Genomic DNA, 9,346 nt, shown 5'->3' on the forward strand with positions numbered 1-9,346 from the left:
ATCCAGTTTTTGTTTTAGCGAAGCAAGCTCTCCTGTTAGGATGAAAAGATGGCTTTAGGCTTTACATTGTTTTCATATTTTTAGTCTTGAGAAGTAACAAACTATCTTATGGGTGAAAAGTCGTGGGCTAATAAATGAAGCCCAAGGACTTCCATTAATGGACAGGAGAGGCAAGGGAAGAACACTTAACAGGACCAAATAGGAAGAGAGAGAGAGAGAGAATGAGAGAGAGAGAGAGAGAGAGAGAGAGAGAGAGAGAGAGAGAGAGAGAGAGAGAGAGGGAGGGAGGGAGGGAGGGAGGGAGGGAGGGAGGGAGGGAGGGAGGGAGGGAGGGAGGGAGGAAAAGTAAGAAAGAAAGAAGAAAGAAATAAAAGAAAGAAAGAGAAGAAAGAAAGAAAAGAAAGAAGGAAAGAAAAGGAAAGGAAGAGGAAAGAAGGGAAGAAGGAAAGAAGGAGGGAAGGGGGAAGGAGGGAGGGAGGAAGGAGAAGGGAAAAGGGAAAGAGAGAAGAGAAAAAGAAGGAGAGAAGGAAGAAAGAAAAAGAAAAAGAGAGAGAGAAACAAAGAAAACCTCTAAAATGTAGCAGAAAAGTCAAGCAAAATGGAGACAGAAAAAAGACCACAGAATTGAAGAGGACCTTGCTAACTTGGGGAGAACAAGTCTATGAAGTGGTGGAAGCCAAACTGATCTATTGCGGTGATTTTCAAACTACATATGGAAACTTCTTAGAAGTACAGATTCTTGAGTCTTACACCGGACCCTCTGAATCAGATACTTGGGACCTGCGGCCCACCACTCTGTGTTTTAACAAGACCTCTAAGTGATTCTAAGTTGGAGAACCGCTGATCTAGGCCAGTGGGCTCTCTTTGTTGGCAGTGTAAATTGGTAGAATCTCCATGTAAAGCGATTTTAAAATATCAGTCATAATTAGAAATGTGGACCAGGCATGATGGCTCATACCTTTAATCCTGGCACTTTGGGAAGCCGAGGCAGGAGGATTACTTGAGTCCAAGAATTCAAGACCAGCCTGGGCAACATAATGAAACCCTGTCTCTATAAAAATTTAAAAATTAGCCAAGCATGGTGATGAATGCCTGTAGTCCCAGCTACTCGAGAGGCTAAGGTGGGAGGATCCCTTGAACCTGAGATGCTGAAGCTGCACTGAGCTGTGACCACACCACTATACTCCAGCAAAGGCAACAGAATGAGACCCCATTTTAAAAAAAAGGGTGTATACCCTCAGACACAGAATTTTCAGTAATAGGAATGTACCCTACAATTGTTTGCATGTAAGCAAAATTACTTTGTTTCGAGGTTGCAGCATTATTTGATTGTAAATTTAATACAACTAGCAGACTGGTAAAACCTGTAGTGGCACATGTGTACCACAGACTGCTACATACCACCCACAGTCCCACTGGTCTCCCTGCCTCCTGTCTTCTTCAGTCTTGAACTACTCCAGTTCATTTCCTGCACTGTTATAGAGAGACCCTCTACATCCAGATGTAAAGATCAGTTAAGCGATCTTTCCTGAGTCCTGCAAATCCTTGGCTTTTCCAGGTGGTTGACACTGGAAAAGACAACCCTCTTCCAAGCAGATCAGGTCTTTGTGCAGAAGCATGCATTTAGAAGCCTCAATAACAGAGCTACATTAGAAAGCTTCTGTAATTGTTATTCAATGTTTGGGATTTCAGATCCAAACTAGAACATTTTACTGCAAACACATTGAATACTTTTAGCTAATGTAGAAAGCAAAATTGCAGAAAGTTGGCTTGGTCTTTATTGAATCCTTACTTGCTCTGGCCTCTGAGGCTTGAGAGCAGAGAGAGGGGCACAGGGACCACTTGGGTGTGTAGTTGAACAGCTTTTGTTTTTTTACTGCCCAGGATTCTCTCCTCTTTCCGGGAACAGCATCTTGCCTATGCTTAGGAAAACTGCCCCTCCCTCACTCTTTTGATTCTTGCACAGATGAGACTGTCAAACCTGATTCTACTGCCTGACCCTCCTCCTCAGATATGGGCCAATCAGATTTTTGTCTCCATAGAATCTATATCTTGAGTAATGACTGCAGGCGGTTGGAGATCCATCAGTGTAAAAAGACTGCCCATAAGTTCTGTTACTCTATCTTTAGACTAGCCCTGGTTCCTGATCATTTCAAGGCCCATTTTTTACCTTTCCCTTTATTATGTGAGTGAGCCAATATCTTATGGTATTTTTTTCCTTGTTATCCAGAGTCAGATTCTTTGGATTGTAACCAAAGAATCGTAACAGAATCATACTCACAAGAGGCTGTACCAGTTGAACCACATTATCTCTTGCTGTTTAGAATCTCTTTGGAGAAGAATGCCACCCCCATTATTAATCTATGTGGTTCAGATGAGACTGACTCCACCCCTATTTTCCTGGAAGTAGGCACAGGTTCAGGGATAAGAATATGATGTGAATTGGCTACCTAGAGTCATGGCTTACTGCAGCTTCAACCTCCCCAGGCTCTGGGGATCCTCCTACCTCAGCCTCTTGAGTAACTGGGATTACAGTTACCTGCCACCACACCTGGCTAGTGTGTGTGTGTGTGTGTGTGTGTGTGTGTGTGTGTGTGTGTTTTGTAGAGATAGCGTTTCTGCATGTTGGCCAGTTTGGTTTCAAACTCCTGGGCCCAAGCGATCCACCCACCTCAGCCTCCCAACGTGCTGGGATTACAGGCATGAACCACTGCACCCAGCTTCAGTACATTTCTCTTAAATTAGCAAGTGCTTGTTTATAATCCTTCTAACTAGAGAACCTGGATTCAGCCATTAGGAAATCATGGCATTGCTTGAGAAGTTTCATGGGGCGAGAGGTGAAAGGCTGACTGAAGGGGGAATGGAGGTAAGAAAGTAGAGCTAATGATTGCATTCTAATCTTTAAGGAGTTTGTTTCGGAAGAGAAGCTGTTAAAGAAGTATCTAATTATTTTTAACCATGCTCGAATCCGTGGTTTGATAGAGTGACTAAAAAGAGAGTTCCTGAAACTTGGCATCCATCAATCTGTTGTTTTACAATGAATTTCTCTAATTTTTAGTGAGATAAACTTACTTTTAGTTTATTGACATATTTCAACTATTCTTTTTTTTTTTTTTGAGACGGAGTTTTGCTCTTGTTACCCAGGCTGGAGTGCAATGGCGTGATCTCGGCTCACCGCAACCTCCGCCTCCTGGGTTCAGGCAATTCTCCTGCCTCAGCCTCCCGAGTAGCTGGGATTACAGGCACGCGCCACAGTGCCCAGCTAATTTTTTATATTTTTAGTAGAGGCGGGGTTTCACCATGTTGACTGGGATGGTCTCGATCTCTTGACCTCGTGATCCACCCGCCTCGGCCTCCCAAAGTGCTGGGATTACAGGCGTGAGCCACTACACCCGGCCTCAACTATTACTAGTCATACATGGCAAACCTGTTTCCAAATGCAAAGTGTTTCCATCAGTATAAGGTTCATCGGATTTAATACCTGGATAGGAAGCAGGTTGTAAAAACTAAAGCCACTACCGAGGGCTTCTTCTGTAAATAAGACGTCTAAGCACCAAAATAATGATTACATTGAAAAATAATTGGATTTTGGTACTAGCTTTTGGAAATACACATAAAATAGGCTACCCTAACGTGGATTGAATTGCTATACTGTATAATGATTTTCTGCCCCCTAATGGTTGTTAAAAGGCATTAAGAAATTTGCCATCTCGAAAATATTTTCTATTGTGATAAGAAAATATTTTCTTTATAACACATTTTTTAACTTTAAGAATTCGAAGTGACTTAGAAATGTGTCCTCATTCACAAGAGGCCCATGTTATTCTTAAAAATAGGCCGATCTCATAAAACAACTGCGAACCTCATTATATAACGTGGACAGGCAGGATTTTAGGCAACCAGTAGGTGGAGGAATTTCCAAAGCTAAGAACTGCACACGCTCCAAACCCGACTTCAGAGCCTGAGGACCTTAAAAGTAATCCGTTCAGCCTTCTCCGCTTTATGCTAATAGAAGACTGTGGAAGAGCTCTGAGGTATATGCTCATACAAACACATCGCCCATGATATTCTGGCAAAAGGAAAGACTATTTTAGGTTAGGATTGGATTCTACTTGTGAAATATGAGATTGGAGCAAAGAAAAAGCATTGCTTTGGTTATGAAGAGCATGAGATTTAAAAACTGAAAATAAGTCGAGTGTATGAAGAAAATGACTATGACATAGGAAAGGAAGGAAGCCAAAAGAGAGTGCTGCGGGGAGATGCTAGAAAGCGTGACATCATGCAGAAAGGTCAGGGAGGGAGGCCGAGTTTAGCTTTGCTCCGGTCAGCCATAGGAAGCTGTTATGAAAGACAAATGCAAATATTTATAAAGTATAAAGTGTTGGTAAAAACGAATACGAAAAACATTGAACTGCTTCTGCTGCTCTTTTTTTTTTTTTAGCCCTGGAAACAATGAATCGAGAGGGAGCAGCCACAGACACTCCTGAGCACACAAGTTTCGCCCTTCTGTGCCTGATGCAAATTCTTCCCTTAGAATTTGACCCTTGCCTGTGTCACCCACCACTCATCCCAGACTTCCTCCTGACCTCCCTCCAAGCTGGAGCCCACCAGCCTGATCGCTGCTCTTCCCCTCTCCGTTATGATTTACTGTATTACATTATCGTATTGCTGTCATAGAGACCCAATGCTTGACCAGTCTGAAGTCACACACAGGCAGGACAGTAACTGAAACCTCAGCTGTTAAACCTCATCCAATTCCCACTCACCCTGGCTCCCCTTTCTCTATTTTTTAATTAAATTTCTTTTGTATTATTCTTTCTCCTATTATCCTGCAGAGGCTCCCTTTCTTCTTGCAGTCAAAAAAAGCAAATAAATTCCACAATTCTCCTGGTTTCTTTTTCATTTTCTCTTTTCACAGGCCTGTATACTCTTCTGTGTTTACTATCCTGGTTCATTTTATTCTTACTAACCATGATAACTTACCTTCTTTTTTATTCAATAGACTGTCCTCACTCTTGATCAGCTGTATGCAAACAGCCATGTTGAGAACTGCCTACAGGAGGGGCCACGAGGCAAGGGCTTGAAAGTGGCTTCCAGGAGCTAAGAGTGATCACAGCCACCATCTAGCAAGAAAGCAGAGACCCTAGTCCTACAATCTCAAGGGACTGAATTTTACTAACAACCTAAATGAGCGTGGAAGAGGCTGCTAAACCCTAGATGAGCTAGATGAGAACATCTGGCATCTCGATTTAATTCCAGTTTTGTGAGATCCTGATAGTAACCAATACTTTTATAAGCATGCAACTACATTGTGCTCAGACTTCTGACCCACAGAAACTATGAAATAATAAGTAAATGTTGCAAGCTGCTACCTTTGTAGTATTGTGTTATGTAGCAAGAGAAAACAAATACAAACATATAAAGACTTCCAGGAGTTCTATTTTTGGTGTTAATTAGATCCTTCATTTTTATAAAATAACCTCTATCGTTCTGCTTAATAAATTTGCTTTATGTATTTTAATATATTTATTTTATTATATATTACTAATATTGTGACTTCTGTTTTCTTGGTGTTTGCTTTCATTTATTATCTCTTTGCCATCCTTATAGTTCTAAATTGTGAGATACTTTTAGAAATAGTATATATGTGTGTATATATACATATATATACTAAACAAGTGTATATATGTATACACACACAAATTGCATACATATATACACAAACAAGTATATATATATATATATATACACTTAAACATGTATGTATATACATATATACTTGTTTAATTGAATTTTTTGTATTTTCATGATTTGTCAATTTGTCACATTTTATTTACCTTGGTATCTCTTTTGATCTTAATTTTTCATCTTGTCTGTTATTTCTGTATCATATTCTTCCTTGTTCTGTTACTTTCTATACTTTGGTATATAATGATATTTTTGTTTTCTTTTTTTCAGTGACTTGAGAAAGTATGCATTTAAACATTGCTTTCAGGAATTTAAAAAAATTATGTTTTTCTAAAGCATTCTACTTGTGTATATTTTTCAAAGCAGGGACTAGGGGCTCTTGTCCCCTTGTACACTTAGTACCAATTACACAGAAATGTTTAAAAAACATTTGATTGGCTGGGCATGGTGGCTCATGCCTGTAATCCCAGCACTTTGGGAGGCCAATGCAGGCAGATGGCTTGAGGCCAGGAGTTCAAGACCAGCCTGGGCAACACAGTGAAACCCTGTCTCTACAAAAAATACAAAAATTAGCCAGGTGTGGTTCCAGCTACTTGGAAGGCTGAAGCAGGAGGATAACTTGAGCCTGGGAGATGGAGGTTGCAGTAAGCTGAGATTGCACCATTGCACTCCAGCCTGGGTGACACAGCAAGACTGTCTCAAAAAAGAAATAAATAAAAATAAAATAAATAAATACAAAACATTTGGTTTGCTGAACTGAAATCACTAGGTTCTAAGTAATTGTGCTGGTAAGTAGCTTTTACCATTTTTTTTTTTTCAAATAAGCATTTAAAAATATTTTTCTGAGTATAAACCATTTTCTTCATGTATACTCTCTTGAAACAGACACCTGTAATCTGAGACAAAAAATAGAAATAACTTGATGGATTAGAAGGTAATAACCTTCTTTTGATATATATATATATATATTTAAGATGGAGTCTTGCTCTGTTGCCTAGGCTGGAGTGCAGTGGCATGATCTCAGCTTACTGCAGCTTCCACCTCCCAGGTTCAGGGGATTCTCCTGATTCAGCCTCCTGTGTAGCTGGGATTACAGGTTCGTGCCACCATGCCTGGCTAATTTTTGTATTTTTAGTAGGGATGGGGTTTCACCATGTTGACCAGGCTGGTCACTCCTTACCTCAAGTGATCCATCCAACTTGACCTCCCAAAGTGCTGGGATTACAGGTGTGATGGCTTTCTTTTTTTTTTTTAGGAGACAGGATTCAGCCTGTTGCCCAAGCTGGAATGAAGTGACTTGATTGTAGCTACGGCAGCGACCTCCTGCCTTCAAGTGATCCACCTGCCTTGACCTCCCAAAGTGCTGGGATTATAGACATGAGCCACCGCACCTGGCCACAGTCTGTTTTTCTAATACATATTCACCTTACTTAGTCATATAGTGTGCACATTTCTCCAAGTTCTTGGAAGGAAGGTATTTCTAGTGATGGAACCAATAAATCAGAGGGTTTGTGATACATAAATCCAAATTTGTAATCACTTAAGCACAGTGTAAGTTTATTTCTCACTTAAGTACCAGGACAAGTTCAGGTCAGTGAATGGCTCTTTTCTGTACTGTGATTCAGAGGCTGAGGCTCTTTCTAACTTGCTATTCTTGCATAACCAGAATATACTGTCATCTGCATGATGCAGGCTGGTTGCCATGCTGAGGATCTGGCTAGTGGAAGGGAAAGGGAACATGGAGAAAACATACTGTCTTAAAAGACTGAGTCCTGAAGTGAGATTTACCACGTTACTTAACTCTCACATTCCTTCCAGGGGAATATAGTCACATGGCCATCCAACTGCAAGGGAGACTGGGAAATGGTCAGAAGGAAAGACCGGATTTTGGTATACAGCTAGTGGTGCTGCCACAGGCAGTTTTGTTATATATTTGTTTAATTTCATATTTGAAAATATTTTTAACACATTAATCTCATTGTAAAGGAATTACTTGTCTTTGAAGGTATCACAGGGACTTGTCAAGTAGACACACCACTATTTAGTGGCAGATCCAGAATGGAAACAGATCTTTTGACATTCGTGGCTTCTAATGTATATGAGTCACAGGCAAAAAGAAAAGAAAAAACACTCACGGCAAAGCTCTTTCTAATTTATGATACAGACAGGAGGGAGGGAAATACTAGGCAGAACAGGGTGGTGTCACTGGTGAAGCCCCACCCTTAAACCTGGTCCTGCAGCCCAGAGTGAAAACATGCATTCCTGTTCTCAAGCTCGAAATGTTGCCTTTTCCAGAACCACCCTGCCCCCCTCATCCTGTACCCATAAAATGCCAGCCTCCACTGGCAGAGCAGCAGAGAAGAGAAGAAGCACCTGATGTTGGAGACAAGAGAAGCAGCAGCTGGACACTGGACAGAAGCAGCTTCACTTCACAGGGATGGCTTAATGGTGGGACCTTGGAGAAGAGTTTGGCTGGGGATGGCCGAACTCCAGGGGGAGGACAACCTTCCCACTCCAACCCCTTTACATCCAGCTAAGAGCCACTTCCATCCCTAAGTAAAATCCACCACATTCACCACCCTTCAATTCATTCATCTGACCTGATTCTTCCTGGTTGCTGGACAAGGACCCAGGTTGGGGTACAAGAGGTTGTCACACTGACCCTCCACTGAGCTGTGTAACTCTTAAGCCATCCATGGATGGCAAAGCCAAGAGAGTGCACTCTAACACCTGCCCTCTGGGGCCCTGGGGTTCACAGGCAACCCCTAAATGCTGCCATGGGCCTACACAGAGTTCTGCTTCTGCTGGTTGTCCGGAAGTACTCATCTGGCCCCTGTACCCACTCACCAGCCTGTTCCCACTTCTGTGAGGAGACAGCTTGAGTCCCACGAAAAGGTCAAGAAAACTATCCTGTTTCATTAATGCAAGACTTAGTTTACTTTTTATTTTTTGAGACAGAGTCTCACTCTGTTGCCCAGGCTGGAGTGCAGCAGCATGACCTTGGCTCACTGCAACCTCCGCCTACTGGGTTCAAGTGATTCTCCTGCCTTAGCCTCCTGAGTAGCTGGGATTACAGGCGCCCACCACCACGCCTGGCTAATTTTTTGTATTTTTAGTAGAGATGGAGTTTCACCATCTTGGTCAGGCTAGTCTTGATCTCCCGACCTCGTGATTGCCTGCCTGAGCCTCCCAAAGTGCTGGAGTTACAGGCATGAGCCACAGTGCCCAGCAAGACTTACTTTATATTTTAAAAAAGTTAATGAAGTATGAGCTTTTTCTTTTTTCTTTTTCACTGAAGATAAATGTTATTAGAAATATCTCTGTCTGGTGAGAGGTTGAAGCTTGTTTGAGAGAGACTTACTTTAAACTATAGAGTATGGGGTTAATTTAATTTGAGAAAATGGTTGTCTAGTCAGTTGGTAGGAGCAGCCTGTAGACCATATTGCTGGCATAATTATTTTAGATGCTAACGAATGAGAGAACATTTTGATAACTCCATGAAAATCTCTCAGATTTTAGTTGTTAATGATGGAACATCATTCTCTGAATTCCACATTCACTGAATAGGCTTCCATGAAAATATTCCTTTTTTATTCTTCAGATACTTGTACGTGAGCTTTGAGCACGTAGGGAAAGTGCTGAGCACTTACTTAGTGAA

This window comes from Callithrix jacchus, chromosome 4 (genome assembly GCF_049354715.1).
Source record: "Callithrix jacchus isolate 240 chromosome 4, calJac240_pri, whole genome shotgun sequence".
NCBI classification, from domain to species: domain Eukaryota; kingdom Metazoa; phylum Chordata; class Mammalia; order Primates; family Cebidae; genus Callithrix; species Callithrix jacchus.